The sequence below is a fragment of the Eublepharis macularius genome, chromosome 15, assembly GCF_028583425.1.
Source record: "Eublepharis macularius isolate TG4126 chromosome 15, MPM_Emac_v1.0, whole genome shotgun sequence".
Taxonomy (NCBI): domain Eukaryota; kingdom Metazoa; phylum Chordata; class Lepidosauria; order Squamata; family Eublepharidae; genus Eublepharis; species Eublepharis macularius.
The window spans coordinates 27,233,940-27,248,222 of record NC_072804.1 but is presented as its reverse complement, the minus strand read 5'-3'; the positions used below and the strand labels follow the sequence as shown (position 1 = coordinate 27,248,222).

Sequence of the window (14,283 nt, the reverse complement as noted above, 5' to 3'; positions counted from 1 at the left end):
CACCTAAGCACCTCATAGGGATAGCTCTGCTAATTACCCAGAGCAAATTATGGCCTTCCTTCATCTGCATCTTGCTTAATAGCTGGACACTGGCCTCACATCCCTCCTGTGCATAGCTTGTGGTTCACCAACTCCTCTTTTATTTGGTGCTGATAATTACAATGACACTAATGAAAGGACATAAAAGGAGCGACAGGGGCCAAGCAGGTCCCCTGAAAGCCCCAAGAGCCTTTCCCCCTTTTAACACCCCCTAGCAGGGGGTATTCAGAGGTACTGTTTTTGAACATAGAACTCCTCCTATTTTGCCATGGCAACAAATAGCCATTAATGTATCTAATACAATTTTAAAGCCATCTAAATTAGTAGCCATCATGCGTAAATGAATTCTTTGAAGAGGCACTTTTTCATATCTATCCTGAATCTACCACCAATCTACTTCATTGGGTTGTACCGAGAAATGTTTTCTCTAAGCTTTCTCTATGTGGGAAATAATTTTTAAAATCTCTATCTTATTCCTCCTTAGTCATGTTTTCCCCTAAACAGTCCATGGGCCAAGAGCTCCAAAATGGCACATTGGTATCAGATACAGTGGCAAAACTTCTTTATGTTTTTCTGAAAGGTGTATGCCTATGTATTATGTTTTGATGTGATAACCCATTCTGATTGGTCACTTAAGCTTTTTATAATGTCATTGAAATGGCTGAAGCCGATTTTTCTTACTGTTTCTAATTTGAGCTATAACATTCAAGTGACCAATTTCAAATTTTACAAAAAGAAATTCCCCTCCTAATGCTAATAATGCCTCTATTCTTTGCCATTTTTGTGATATAAGCCATAAATCAAAGGAAAAGTTTGAAAAAAATCCCTTTTTTAAGGTTCATGGCATTTGGCATTTTCTAATCCGGATAGTCATGTAAAGTATATTAGACAATTGTAGCAAGACAATGTAGACATAGACTTTTCAGAAAAACAAAAAACCTGATACCAACATCTGGTATTAAATGTTTGGTCCATGGGCAAACAGTGCAATCCTAAAAAGAGTTACACCAGTCTAAGCCCTTTGATTTCAGTGGGCTTAGACTGGAGAAACTCTGTTTAGGATTGTACTGCAAAACCCCAAATTCTTTTGCCTTTCTTTTTAGGGAAAATGCTCCAACACCTTGATTGTTTTGGGCACCCTTTTGTAGCTCTATCATCTTTTTGGAGATATGGAGACCAGAAGCATTCCAAATACAGTTACACCTCAGAGCAGGGCATCAGGAAACATCCCGCACCCTTTCCCAATAGTCCAGAGCACTTCATACCAATACTGAATCTACTCAGATTCAAGACCAGATCTTTTTTCCAGGTATGCTATAAAAAGGTGCCAACGTACAAATTAGAGTTATGTCCAGTAATATAAAAGTTTCTGGGTAAATCATTTTAAAGGGGGTTGTCTTACATTTGGGGCCATCTTCCTTTTATGTAAATTCAGTACATTGTTGTCTTATACTCTTATTAGACCATGATCCATGGCTCTCCCAAGGGTGGGTTGGTCGGTCTCTTCCTCTCACTTACTAAAGCTTTCATTAGCACCTGCAACCTGATTAAAAGCAGACTCAGAATTAGGATTAAGAAGTTTCACACCAAGAAGGATGTGGGATTTTTTTGTTGCCCATTTTAAGCAATTTGGGGGGTCTCCCCACCTGTTTCAGGTGTTAAGTAGTTTTGCATAAGTCTTTGATTTTGCTTACTTTGATTTTTGCACAATTCCATTTCAGTTCCTGCATTTCATGCCCATTTGCCACTACTATTTTTATTTTCATATTTTCTATGTAAAATGTCTGCATTGGTTTTTTTTTTTTAAAAGGGCTGTAGGCCTTAATGGTTAATACCGGAACAAAATCTTAAGGGTCTAATAGACTCCTGTTTGATGGTTGTTGTGGGTTTTCCAGGCTGTATTGCCGCGGTCTTGGCATTGTAGTTCCTGACGTTTCTCCAGCAGCTGTGACTGGCATCTTCAGAGGTGTAGCACCAAAAGACAGAGATCTCTCGGTGTCACGTCAGGAACTACAATGCCAAGACCACAGTGATACAGCCCGGAAAATCCACAACAACCATCATTCTCAGGCCGTGAATGCCTTCGACAATATATCAGACTCCTGTTTATTTCTACCTGAGTTCCTTTCAGGTAAATCACGGGCACTTAGCATGCCAAGGATGCGCTTCTTCACTGGGCAGGGGGGGGGCGGTATTTTGTTAACCAACAGAAATCGCGCGCGAAGCCAACTTTTCAGGCAACTACATTTCCCAAGAGTCTTTTCACCGGGATGGCGTTTCTTTTTTGAAAAAGAGCCAATCGGAGCCGACGTTAGTTGAAGCGGCTATAAAAGGCCAATCCCGAGCGCTGTGCGTCCTTTCCTGCGTTTTCTCCGTTCTGGAAGGCGGCTGGTAAGGGGTGGGGGGAGGCGAGGAATGTAATCCGTCGCCATCCTCCGTGATTCCGGGGCGGGGGTCTTTGTTGAGTGTCGATACTATCCATTGAAGTTTCTCATTTTCTGTTAAATAACAAAAAACAATTGGCTGGCGGGTAGTATTCCAAATTTGGCGTGGTGTAGGCTAGTCCAGTTTGAACAGATCTCGAAAGCGAAGCAGGGTCGGTTCAGGACCTGGATGGGAGACCACAAAGGAAGACGAAGATCGCTATGCAATGCTAGGCAATGGCGATCCACTTCTGTTCGTCTCTTGCCTTAAAAACCCTACGGAGTTGCTTTAAATCAGCTGCAGCTTGACGGCGCTTCCCACCCCCAAAGTTGGCTGGGCTGGGGGGTTCTCCAGTCCCTTGTACAGGGGCGGGGGGGAGAGGCCAAGTATCCTTTAAGCTGCTGGTTATGGGAAGTGAGCACGGCTGTGCTGCTTATCTCAAACGTGCCTCCTATTTCGCTTAGTGTAGACTTCGAGGAGGGGGCCTAAACGCCTGCATTGAAGCTGCTCGTAATAGTGGTTAAGTGGCTGGGCTGTGATTCAGCATTCTGCGGGTAGAATCGCACTACTATCATGAGCTCTACAGGGGGGCTTGGGTAAGCCATTCCTCTCAGCCCCCTGCTGTATTGTGGGGATAGCAATAACACAGACTTTGTTCACTGCTCTTTGTGGGGCGCTGATCTGTCTTGAAGAGTGGTAGATAAGCATACTGTTTTTGTTAGAAGTGGGTGGTCTCCCCCATTTCATGCAGGTGTGTTAAAGCCTCACTGCCTGGTATTATTTAGATCATCATTGGAAATGATGCTTTAGCAGGCTAAACCTGTGCTACTGAGGTCTGGTAGCTTATGGGTGGAGGGTGAGTTTGAGGCGGTACCTCCCCATTACATGTGGGCATGCTTGCTTTGAATACTTCTTTGCATTAAAAAAAGCTCCATATACAAAAAAAAATACGGTGTGGAGCCAAATTTCTTCCCCCTCATTGCTCAGAGGGACATTTTTTTGGTGGGCAGGGGGAGGTTTCAAAACATGATCCTCAGCTGGCAGTATGGTGTGGTATAGTACGGTAAAAGCCAGCTGAGGTGGCTTAGATAGCTTTAGAGAACTGCTGTAGCACAGTGGTTAAGGGGGTTCAGCTGCGAATCGGCACTCTACTGGTTCGAATTCCACTACTGTCCTGAGCTCAGTAGGTGGCCTTGGGTAAGTCACTCCTCTCAGCCCCAGCTGGATTGTGGGATAATAATAACACTAACTTGTTCACTGCTCTGGGTGAGGCACTAATCTGTCTGGAAGAGTGGTATATAAGTGCAATTATGATGATGATGACTAGCATCTAAGTTAGAATCTCCATGTGGCTATGAAGCTTGCTGGATGGCCTTAGTTGACCTTGCCTTCCTTGCAGGGTTATTGTGAGGATGGAACGGGGAAGGGAATGTCATGTATTCCACCCTGAACTCTGGGTTCTTCCCTCCCATGCTCTTGCATGTGTGAACCAGCCCTCTGACGTGTTCAGCTTGATCATAGAAACAATTCTGGGTGAAACATTTTCTGCTCTGACTTGACAACTTTTAGGGATGAAAGTAGAGCTTTATCCTCATTGAAATATATACCCTGTCCTTGCACATGTTGTAATCTTGCCGCAGTATGAAGCTAAGGCCACTCCTTGTAGCGGTTTAATTCTCATTACTCCCCCTTCTGTTGAAGCCAGTATGGCAAAGCGGTTATCCTGGTGAGCATACGCAGCAGGATGAGGTGGGAGAGCTTGGTTGGGAAGAGAAGGGATGCACCACTGCAGACACTGGCAGAATAACATTTTTCTAACTTCTGTGTTTATAAATATATATTTAGATATACCTCGCCTTACTTCCCAATAAGGACCATAATAATAACAGCAACATTCAATTTATATATCACCCTTCAGGACAACTTAACACCAACTAAGAGCAGTTTATAAAGTATGTTATCCTCACAACAATCACCCTGTGAGGTGGGTGGGCTGAGAGAGCTGTGACTGACCTCTAAGGTCACCCACCTGGCTTCAAATGGAGGAGGAGTGGGGAATCAAACCTGGTTCTCCAGATTAGAGTCCTACCACTCGACCATTATACCAAACTGTTGTATTGTAAGCAGCTCACAATAGTTTTCTCTCCTTTTTGCTGTATTTTATCCTTACAACAACAGCCCTGTGAGGTAGCTTGAGAGAGAGAGAGAGAGAGGCTGGCTCAAGTTCACCCAATGAGCTTTCATGGCGGAGGAATTTGAACCTGGATATACCGATTCTAGTCTGACACTCCAATTGTTGGATCACACAAGGGCTAGATTTAATGTGCTAATGTTGTATATGCTTTTTACAGCCATTGGGCGAACAATACATGTGATTCCTTCTCCCAGCCACTGTGTGAAATGGAAAAACCCCTTTTGCCTTTGCAATTTTCTCCCCCTTTATGTGTTGCTCAAGCTAATGTTAGGGAGATTGTGGTTCATAGCTCGGCTTGGCTGCAGAGCTTGCTGGGTGACTGTGGACAAATACCTTTTAGGCTAGTCTGCCTTACAGGATTGTGATGAGGAGTTAAAACAAGAATTCGGCATGCCATCACGAACTCCTTGGAGGAAAGGTGGGAGAACTGCGGATGTATGCCAGAGAGGATTTGGGGCTCAGGTGCTTCCCACAGCTACTTATGCTCAATAATTTCTGACTCTGGGTTTTACCGCTGTGTTGGGAGTCCCCAGTGGCTTATCTGTGGGGCTGGGCTTCTGCCAGAAACAAAACAGGTAGACTTACCTCCTCCTTTAGGGGGACGTGGAGAGGAGTGGGTAGCACTAACCCATGCAGTAAGCTGCTCCCAGGTGAATTAGAAAAGCCAGCATTGGCTCCTTAGGCTTTTGTTGTAGTGGTCTCAGGTTGCTAATTTGACACCCCGATGGGCCACTGACACTACCTTTGCTCAGAAATCCTAAAGTGCTTGCATGCACAAGAACCAGGGGCGGGAGGGTGGCTGGGAGAGAGGCCCTGCTAAGAAAGCAAAAGTATTTGGTGTCCTCTGCCCTTAGAGGCGCACACAGGTGTAAAGCAGTTTCTGACCTAAGCATCTTTCTTTCCGAAAAAGCTCCAGACTGAAGATGGAAATGAAGTCCAGTGGCTCCCTCGGGTCCAGCTGTTCTACTGCAGGCCAACTCTGCTACTGGACCGCAGATGGTAACACTAATGGCTCTCTTGCTTCATCCTTGCCAGTGACCTGAGCAGCTGTGGATTTTGCTGGCTGTAAGTTAAAACGAATGTCTATGCCTCTGTTGGTTGGGTGCAGGTCGGGTCTTGATGCAGCTTTCCTATTGCAGCTGTATAGTTGCTCCTGGATTGCCAAATGGGGCAACTATGGTATTCTTTCCCTCTGAACTATGTTGCCTCTGTCCTTTGGAAGCTGACTTAACAGCTGTCCCCCCTTGGCCCTATCGAAGCTGCGTCTGTCTCTTGTGTGGCTGATGTGGTCAAAAAGGTGCCAAAAGTAATTCTTTTCCTTGACGGTCGCTGTTCAGTTGGTCTCCACGTAACTGTCCAGCAACATTTTTTGGAAAATACATGCAAGTTCAGTGTTTAGAACCCACCCAGTGTCAGCCCAAGTTTCCAAGTGTATGCAACTGTAGAAGGGTTGTTTCTTTGGGATGGAATGGTCTGGATCGATCTTGGGGCATTGGTAGTGGAGGAGGGGGGGAAATCTTGCATGGACCGGGAACTGCTGACTCCAATGAGCCCCAGTGCCGTGGTGCCTGCTGATCTGCTTCCTGGTGCTTGATTCCCTTGTTTCCCAAAGCAAGGAGCCAAGCTGGGCTTTCCTCCATGTCCTTGAAGCACACAGTGCTTCACAAGCACCCCGGAGGCATCGCCTTAGAGTCTGTAGAAAGTGCTGATTCTCTCCGTTGTAGGAGGAGGCTTAGCTTAGAACCTCCCAAAGTGCTCATGTGTGCTCAGAAGTTTGATCTAATACAAGACATGTGAGTTGCTGTCATGCATTGCCTTTCATCTCTCCTACCAGGTGAAAGAATAACATGTCCGTGAGTTCCAAGAAGTTGCCTTCTTCACAGCCTGTTCAGAGCACAGGTAAGGAAGATGCTTCAGCACGAGGTCTAATGTTCTTGCTTGCCCTCTTACCGGGCAAGTGGAATGCATGTTAACCAAGAGCTGTGGCTTTGCAAGTAGCCACTGGATCTCCAACAACATGCGAGAACAAGGCGGAGAGACTTTGACTCTTCAGACTTGGTAGTTGGGGATGTCACTCAACTCTCCTATATTGCTGCAATCTGGCAGGAATATATTCCTTTGTAGGCTTTTAAAAAAACCCCCTCCTTTTATTGAGCCATTTGCCTGTGGGATTTTCAGAGGTTACCTTTGGAGGAAGCTGCAGAATGAAGCTGCTTTATAGATGGCACCCACACCTCTTGGTGTTTTTTCCCTTTGGGAATCATGAATTCTTGAAACTTGACTTTGTAGAACTGATTGCAACTAATGTACAAGATAATGTACAAGATACAAGCAGCCGTGCTTGATGTCTTTACAGAGCCTGAGTAGCTTTGATGCAGAGAGCTGCATTTCTTTTGGCAAATGTTTGAAGTGTGTGTATATACGGGTTTTGTTTTTTTTAAGTAGCTATCATCTAGAGCCATTTCAAGAGCTGGAACAGATGGAACAGTTTTCCTGCTGCAACAGAGAAGGTTCCTAGCGGCCTGTTTTAAAAGGTACACCTTAGATCTGCAGTTACGGTTTTTTGGAAGGGGGGGGTGCCGGTTTGTAAGACAAGGAGAACCCGCTAAGGAGGGCAGATCTTGGTTGCCTCCCTATCCCTTTCCCATCAGATCTGAATACCGATCTTATGGTCAAAAAGGAGGGAGATTCAACTGCAAGCCGGCCTTGCCCTCTTTGTGGAGATAATTCCGCACAGAATGAGGCTGGCTTGAAACAACTTCTCTGGACTCCAATGGAGCAGCATTGCTGATAATTGTCTCCTTTGCAGCTTCAGGACCAGCACGCTGTGGTGGGGGGATCGATGCTGCTGTGCCATGTCATGGCATACCTCCTATTTGCTCCACTCTTTTCCATACTGGAACAAAGTGCATCCTATTCTGAGTGGCACTGCAGCTGAGTTCACAGGGCTAAGAGCCGCTACGGGGTAGTGGTTAGATTATCAGATGAGGATTGGGGAAGTGCAGGTTGGAAGCTTGGCCCTAGCCTAGAAGCTCCTGGGATGCCCATGGCCAGTCACACCCCCAGCCTGTCCTGCAAAATGGCTGTGAGGATGAAAGATCCAGGTATGTTGTTACGAACGCCTTGGAGGAGGGTGAGATGAAAGTGATGGGTGAAGTAGCAGGAAGAATCTCCTGGGTCTAGCAACTCTAGGATGGCGGGCAGGTCTCTAATCTGGTTTGAATCCTAGTGAAAAAGGTAGACTATAAATAATGTGCAATAGCGAGGCTCACATCATGAGAAGACAAGATTCTCTGGAAAAGTCAATAATGCTAGGGAAAGTGGAAGGCAGTAGGAAAAGAGGAAGACTTAAAATGGGATGGCTTGACTCAATCAAAGAAGCCACGTCCTCCAGTTTGCAGGATCTGAGCAAGTCTGTTAATGATAGGGCGTTTGGCGGTCTTCATAGGGTCGCCATAGGTCAGAGGTGACTTGACGGCACACACGCACCAAACAAATAATGTACATTTCAAAAATGTCTCCTATACTCTTATGGAATATTACAACCTTTGGATGAACAAAATGCTAACTTTGCAGGCTATTCTGCACACCTTAATCAGAATGGCCAGAATAGGAGGTGCAGTTCTGACTGTTACCTGGAGTATCTTTATCCCACCGTTTTCTGGCAGCTCCCTCTCCATACATGGTTTCCTACTATGTTTTCCTCACAACATCCCTGTGAGGTGGGTTATGCTGAGACATAGTGAGCTTCCTGACGGTGGTGGGGTTTTGAGCCCGAGTCCCAGGCCAGCTCCCTGACAGCTGTACCATACTGGCTCCCGTTTGACCTTCTTGTGGTCCCTTGTCCCAGCTGCACTGGATGTAGCTACACACTTGGGTTATGCACAACACACTGTTTACATAACACTGAGTAGATGAGAGAATCCCTGGAAAACAGCTGAGCGTAGGAAAATACCATTGAGCTGTTGCGCAAAATTTTGTGGCAAACAGTGTGCTTAACCTTTGATTTAAATTTTTGATATTAACATTGATGCTTAATTGGGTTCGTCAGGTCTTAAAACTAGGGGAAAAGGTCACAGAGATAAATTACCCCATTGAGGTGAGACCTAGGTTCTTTGCTTTTTTATCCCCCAATACACAAAGTAGTTACAGACAAAGTCAAACTCTTGAAAAGAATATGAACAATGTTCTCTTGCAGGAACATGTGTTATAGTATGGACGTTAGAACCCAGCAGATGTGGTGTTTGGCCTTAGAAAGCAACTACATTGTACCTTTCCCCCCTACCGGGACTTAAAGCTGTTGTAGGAAAGGGAATTCTGATTTTCAAAAAGATAAGCAAGTATTCATACACACACGTCTACGTTGGAGTCTCTCATTGAGCTTGGATCCTATCTTCTTGCTCTCCTTTTGTGCTGTGCAGCACTGGAAGAATACCTTCTGCGCATAAGACTCTCTGTTGCAGAAGAAGGTACAGCGTAAGCAAGGCTTTGGATTGGTGTCTGGACCTTTTGTAGGTTATTTGCTTAACAGTGATCCCATTGCTTGGAAGGGGCCAGATTATCAAGAAGTTTCAGTGTTTTCTGCTTGTCTTAGAGTTTACAATGACGTGTGCTTTCTGAATGCCTGGCCTTTGCTATCGATCTTGGTGTTACTACAGGCTATTTCATAAACAGATGTGTCAAGATTACCAGTAATGTTCTCCAGACTTAAAACTCAAGAGCTAGTGTGCTGTAGTGGTTAAAATATCAGACTGTGACTGGGAGACCGGGGTTCACGTCCCTATTGTGCCTTGACCTCAGCCAGTTACACTCAGCCTAACCTACATATAAGTCGAATGTTGTTCTACTTTGCAGGGTTATTCAGAGAGAGGAGAAGGAGGTTGTTTTGGAGTTCCCACTGGGCAGCAGAACAGGGTTCAAATATCTGAGAGTTGATGAAAATCCTTTTTAAAAATTCTTTGAACATTTGACGAGCTTCTGTTCTTTCCAGGCAAATCCTGACCCACCCACCCGACTGGATTCTACATCTCGGCTGACCTCTTCAGCAAAGTAAGACCAAGCTACCAACAGCATCTTGTTAGCAATCATGGCTAGATAGCTGGATTAGAAAGCATATCAACAGCTACTTTGTGTTGAAAACACCTGGATGGTGTTCCAACACTGCATCCACCACCTCTGCCTGGTCTGTGATGACACGAGTTTCTTATGGTGACTGCTGGATGAATCCTGCGGATATGGGGCTGAGACAAGGCAGCGGGTGAAGGAGGAAATTCCCAGTGGGTAAAACCTTTGAGCCAGATTTTCTCCCTATATTTGCTAACTTCATGCTGAGAAAGGGCACCCCTAGCTCTTTTCAAAGGGTGGCTGCTTGGAAGGGATGAATGCGCTCAGATTGGTTTGTAGGGTTCCTTGAGTTTTGTACCCTAGCTTTCCAGGGAACGGGGAGAACAACAGGATGGGGCAGTGACTTTTCCATCCAGTAGGTAGTTCTGGTCAACTAGGGAAAGCAACTCAAGGGCCCTGCTGGCTTAGGCCAACGGCCTCTCTAGTCCTGCATCTTGTCTCACGCAGTGCCCAGTGAACAGGTCATAGAAGCCAGAGTTGTCTCCTGGTGCTGGTACTTGGAGGTTATCTTCTTTTTAGTCATCTTACCTAGTATCTTTAGTCATCTTGCCTAGTAGTCATTGATAGTCCCGTTCTCCGTGAAACTATAGCTCCCTTTTAACCCATCTGGTACGGTAGCCATGACTACATCAACAAACTGTAAATTTCCATAAAACTTAAGACTGCAGGCCTTCTTATTTTTCGAAATTTGAACACAATAATCTATTAATGATTCTCACTTTGGTAAATCTTGCAGAACAAGCATATATACTCTTTAATTTGTATTCTGCTCAGCACATTCTGATCTGTGGGGTGCAGATAATGGCAAATTATTACTAAATTAATACGTTTGTTTTTTCCTTAGGATTTCAGAAGCTCTTCAGGAGTCAGATCTGTCTACAAAGAAGCTTTTGGACTAAAATTTTGCAGTTGAGCTTAAAGCAAATGCAAGCTATATAGAATTTTTTAAAAATAAAGTTTATTTGAAAAGAGAAATAGAAAGGACAATAGAAAGTACAGAATAGAAAGTGCTACATTTAAGCTACGACAGAAAAGTATATTCAAAATATGTGACAACACAACTAGCATATGTAACAGTTCTCTCTCCTTGATTGCTTATACCTAAACTTTAATGTCAGTGTCAACTATTGGCAAACTATATGGAATTAAAAGATTTCCACTCTTTTCCTGACTGTTGTGTTTATCTTACTTCTCTCATCAGATATTTAACAGTATGAATTAAAAGCCTATGAATTGGCTCCTTGCACACCAACTATCTGGCCATTTAACTAGCCTAATTTAATTTATTATATTGGATTTTTTTTAGTCTGACCTCGCCACCAGGCGGGCTTAGGGCAGAGTACAACATTTCAATTTACATAAATACAGTTAAACAGATAAAACAGTATACAAAAAAAATTAAAACAACTATACAGTACAGCTTCTCTTCAGATGGCGATGATAAAATACTGCTTTTCACACAGTATTTTAACTTAACTTACCACACAGCAGTCCTTACAGCACCTTTCCTGGGGCTTAACTCTCTTAAGTGAGCTATTTTAAGAGTAATTTTAGCCAACCTGTGAAATAGATACTGGGTGTGAAGCAGCTAAACGATGTCTCTAGAAAAATTAAGGGGCCTTGGAGTGGGTGGGTGGGGTCTGATTCCATTCACTTAAATGATTAAAATACTTTGCCAATTTGTAAATCTCGCCCTTGCAATGAGGTTAGGTGCTGAAGTGAGGGTTAAGGGGGTTTAAGAGGGTTGGGCTAGGACTTAAAACAGTGACACCCCCCTCCCCCCTCGTGGTGGCTGATTCCTTCAAGTAAAGAACCAGTCCTGTCTTTGCTCCACCTCACTGAAGCAAGAGGTGCTTCAGACACTTTGGGGAGGCATCACTTTCGTATCTGCCTTGTTTGGAACATCTGCCTCCGCTGAAAGATGCTTGTCCTGGAGCTTCTTTGTATTTTGTGACTAGTGTTCCGGCCTCCATGTCAGCCATTTTGTTTGCTGAGCTGCTGTTTAGCCAATGCGGTGGTGCCTGTGGGTTCAAATGCATGTGAGGCTGACAGGGTGACCTTGTGTCAGTCACACATTCTTCCCGCTATGCAGTTCTGAGCTTATAGGAGGGGCAATTCAATATAAAGGACCTTGCTGTAAGAGCTGGGTGGGCCTGTTTAAATAGGAGATGCTGAACTTGAATGGCTCATGGGTTACGTTGCTACTGTTTTCTCAGTAACTGAGTGGTTGTAGCCTGCCCATAAGCAATTTCTAGTGATTTATTAACCACCTACCCCACTAGAGAGGAATCTTGGAAGAACCAATGAGTGGGTTCTAGTTTTTCACCCATGATTCTTGAGCGCTAGCCTGGTGGTATGCTGGGGAGAAAAAGCTTCTTTCCTTGCCATCTATGCTTGGATGCTTCTATCAGATTTCTGCAGCTGCCTGTAGTTGCATGCTTGAACTGGCAGTGTTAGAACAATCATACCGATGCTGGCAAACTTCCTTGCCTGCATGATGACTCCTGCTAATCTGCATTTTTTAAAAAAAAGACAACTAGCACTACAGCTATTAATGCCAGAGGCATCTATTTGTAGCATTTTTGCCCTCTTCAGAGAGACCCCCACAATTATTCCCTCCGTTTTGTCCTCTTAACATCCCTATATGGTTGGTTAGGCTAAGAAGAGTGTGTTTGGCCCACCAGTATGTTTCTGAGAGAATGGTGGAGTGTGGAGTGGTCGTTTGTGTTTGTCCTAGCAAAAACCACAAACAGTGACACCTTAAAGAGGAACGTTTATTTCAATAGGACCTTTGGGGAGGCATGGCCCAGTTTGTCAGGTAAGTGATAGAAAACTGTAGTGTTTTGTCCTTAAGGTGTCACTGGATTTTGTTTCCTGGTGATTTGAACATGCATCTCCCTGGCCTTGCTCTTTAACCACACTGTTGTTAATACCCTCAAAATACAAAAAAGTTTTGTAAATATAGTCACTGCAATCCAACCAGTTGTGAATATGACTATCTTGTTTATAACCAGAAACAAACCACAACCTGTTAGTCAATATAACCCTCTTCCAGGCAATAAAAACAGCCATGATATCAATTTGCCTTTTTTCTTCTGTTGTTCATGGCAAACCATGTTCTCTCTTAAAGCCGGTGCTGACAAGTTAGCAGTGAGTGGCTAAGACACCGCTCTGAATAGGGATCTGGTGTCCTACAGTGACTGAGAAGGAGCTTCTGTAATCACTAGGGGGTCCCTCCAGTTCGTATCTACTATAACCTCTGGAGGTCGTGTTAGGCTAACCATTTTCTCAGCCTTATCTGTAAACTAGGGCTGATACTGTCCTGCCTTATAGGGTTGCTGTACAGACTACAAGTGCTTTGGAACACCAGATGCTGCAGAATCCATGTTTTTAGTTACAGGTGTTTTTTTTTAAAGTTAGATAGCTGTATTCATCTGTAGCAGCAAAATCGCAACAGGAGCCCAGTGACATCTGAGAGGCTAACAATGTGTTCCAGTTTAAAAAGCTTTGGTGATCTCATTTCATCAGGAGTCTCTAAATCCATGAGACCTATGCGTTTGTTTATCCCCCAGATCTGAAGTCGTTTCGGCTGAGTGCAACACACCCAAGATGCCAACCAAAGGGATGTTCTGAGGGGAACTGAAGAGGGATGGTGGCAGGTTTCATGGTCCAGAGTAAACACCCTTCCCTCCTCCATCATGCAGAGCCCAAGAAATCGGAGAAGAGGAGCCTCTCCTCAAACTGCACCCTCTTCAGGCCTCACCCCAAATCCCCAGGAATTTCCCAACCTGAAACTGGCAACCCTATTGCCGGCTCTGGGTTAGGAAATACCTGGAAATTTGGGGATGGGGCTGGAGTCTGGGGAAGCCAGAGTTTAGGGAGGAGCTGGAACTCAGCATGTTCTAGCGCCGTCACCCACCAAAGCACCCATTTTCTCCCAGGGAGCTGATCTCTGTGGCCTGGAGATCAGGTGTGATTCCAGGAGATCTCCAGCCGTCACCTGGAGGTTCACAACTCAAGCTGGAAACCCCATTATGTTCCCTTTTGCAGGAACCATTTGCACCTTTGGCAACCCTCACCATCCCTGCCACTGCCCACCTGGTATCTGGAGCTGGGAAGGGGAGACCACAGGGGAAAGGGTGGCACAGTGGAAAGGCCCCAGCTCAGAGGATCCAAGGCCCCAGCGTTGAGTCTCCACATGGGAAGGGAAAAAAGAGATGGTCCTGCTTGACCTCCAGTCACTCTTGAGATTTGCCCCTGTGTCATGTTTGTCTTTACTTTTTGCTGCTTCTCTGTCTTTGGGACCTGAGGTGTGGGTTCTAGTCTACCCTCTGCCTCTTCATCTGCTACCCTTTGGCCTGTTGCTGCCTCGCAGAAGCAAAGTGTTGCCTTTGGGCCAACATGCCCCCGCTGGAAATGGAAATTGTGCCTCCCATCTCCCAGATAGCTGTCTTTCCTTAGTGAGCTCTTGAGTAAAGGTACAGTTGGACGTTCTCTTGTGG

The 14,283-nt window shown here is 44.9% G+C and overlaps 1 long non-coding RNA gene and 3 other non-coding genes across 5 annotated transcripts; all 4 read left to right on the top strand.

Annotated features, from left to right (window-relative positions):
- Window positions 1-2,378: 2,378 nt before the first annotated feature.
- On the top strand, window positions 2,379-10,945 carry LOC129343676 (uncharacterized). Of its 2 annotated transcripts, none has more exons than XR_008598315.1 (6): window positions 2,379-2,430; window positions 5,568-5,722; window positions 6,492-6,556; window positions 7,103-7,191; window positions 9,648-9,706; window positions 10,626-10,945. It is a non-coding gene; the product is annotated as an uncharacterized LOC129343676 (long non-coding RNA). The 2 variants fall into 2 exon arrangements; XR_008598316.1 differs by having other exon boundaries at window positions 7,100-7,191.
- Window positions 5,900-6,041, top strand: LOC129343759 (small nucleolar RNA SNORA16B/SNORA16A family). The gene has a single exon (XR_008598334.1). It is a non-coding gene; the product is annotated as a small nucleolar RNA SNORA16B/SNORA16A family (small nucleolar RNA).
- Window positions 6,620-6,749, top strand: LOC129343761 (small nucleolar RNA SNORA44). The gene has a single exon (XR_008598336.1). It is a non-coding gene; the product is annotated as a small nucleolar RNA SNORA44 (small nucleolar RNA).
- LOC129343768 (small nucleolar RNA SNORD99) lies at window positions 9,836-9,909 on the top strand. Its single transcript, XR_008598343.1, has one exon. It is a non-coding gene; the product is annotated as a small nucleolar RNA SNORD99 (small nucleolar RNA).
- Window positions 10,946-14,283: the final 3,338 nt, after the last annotated feature.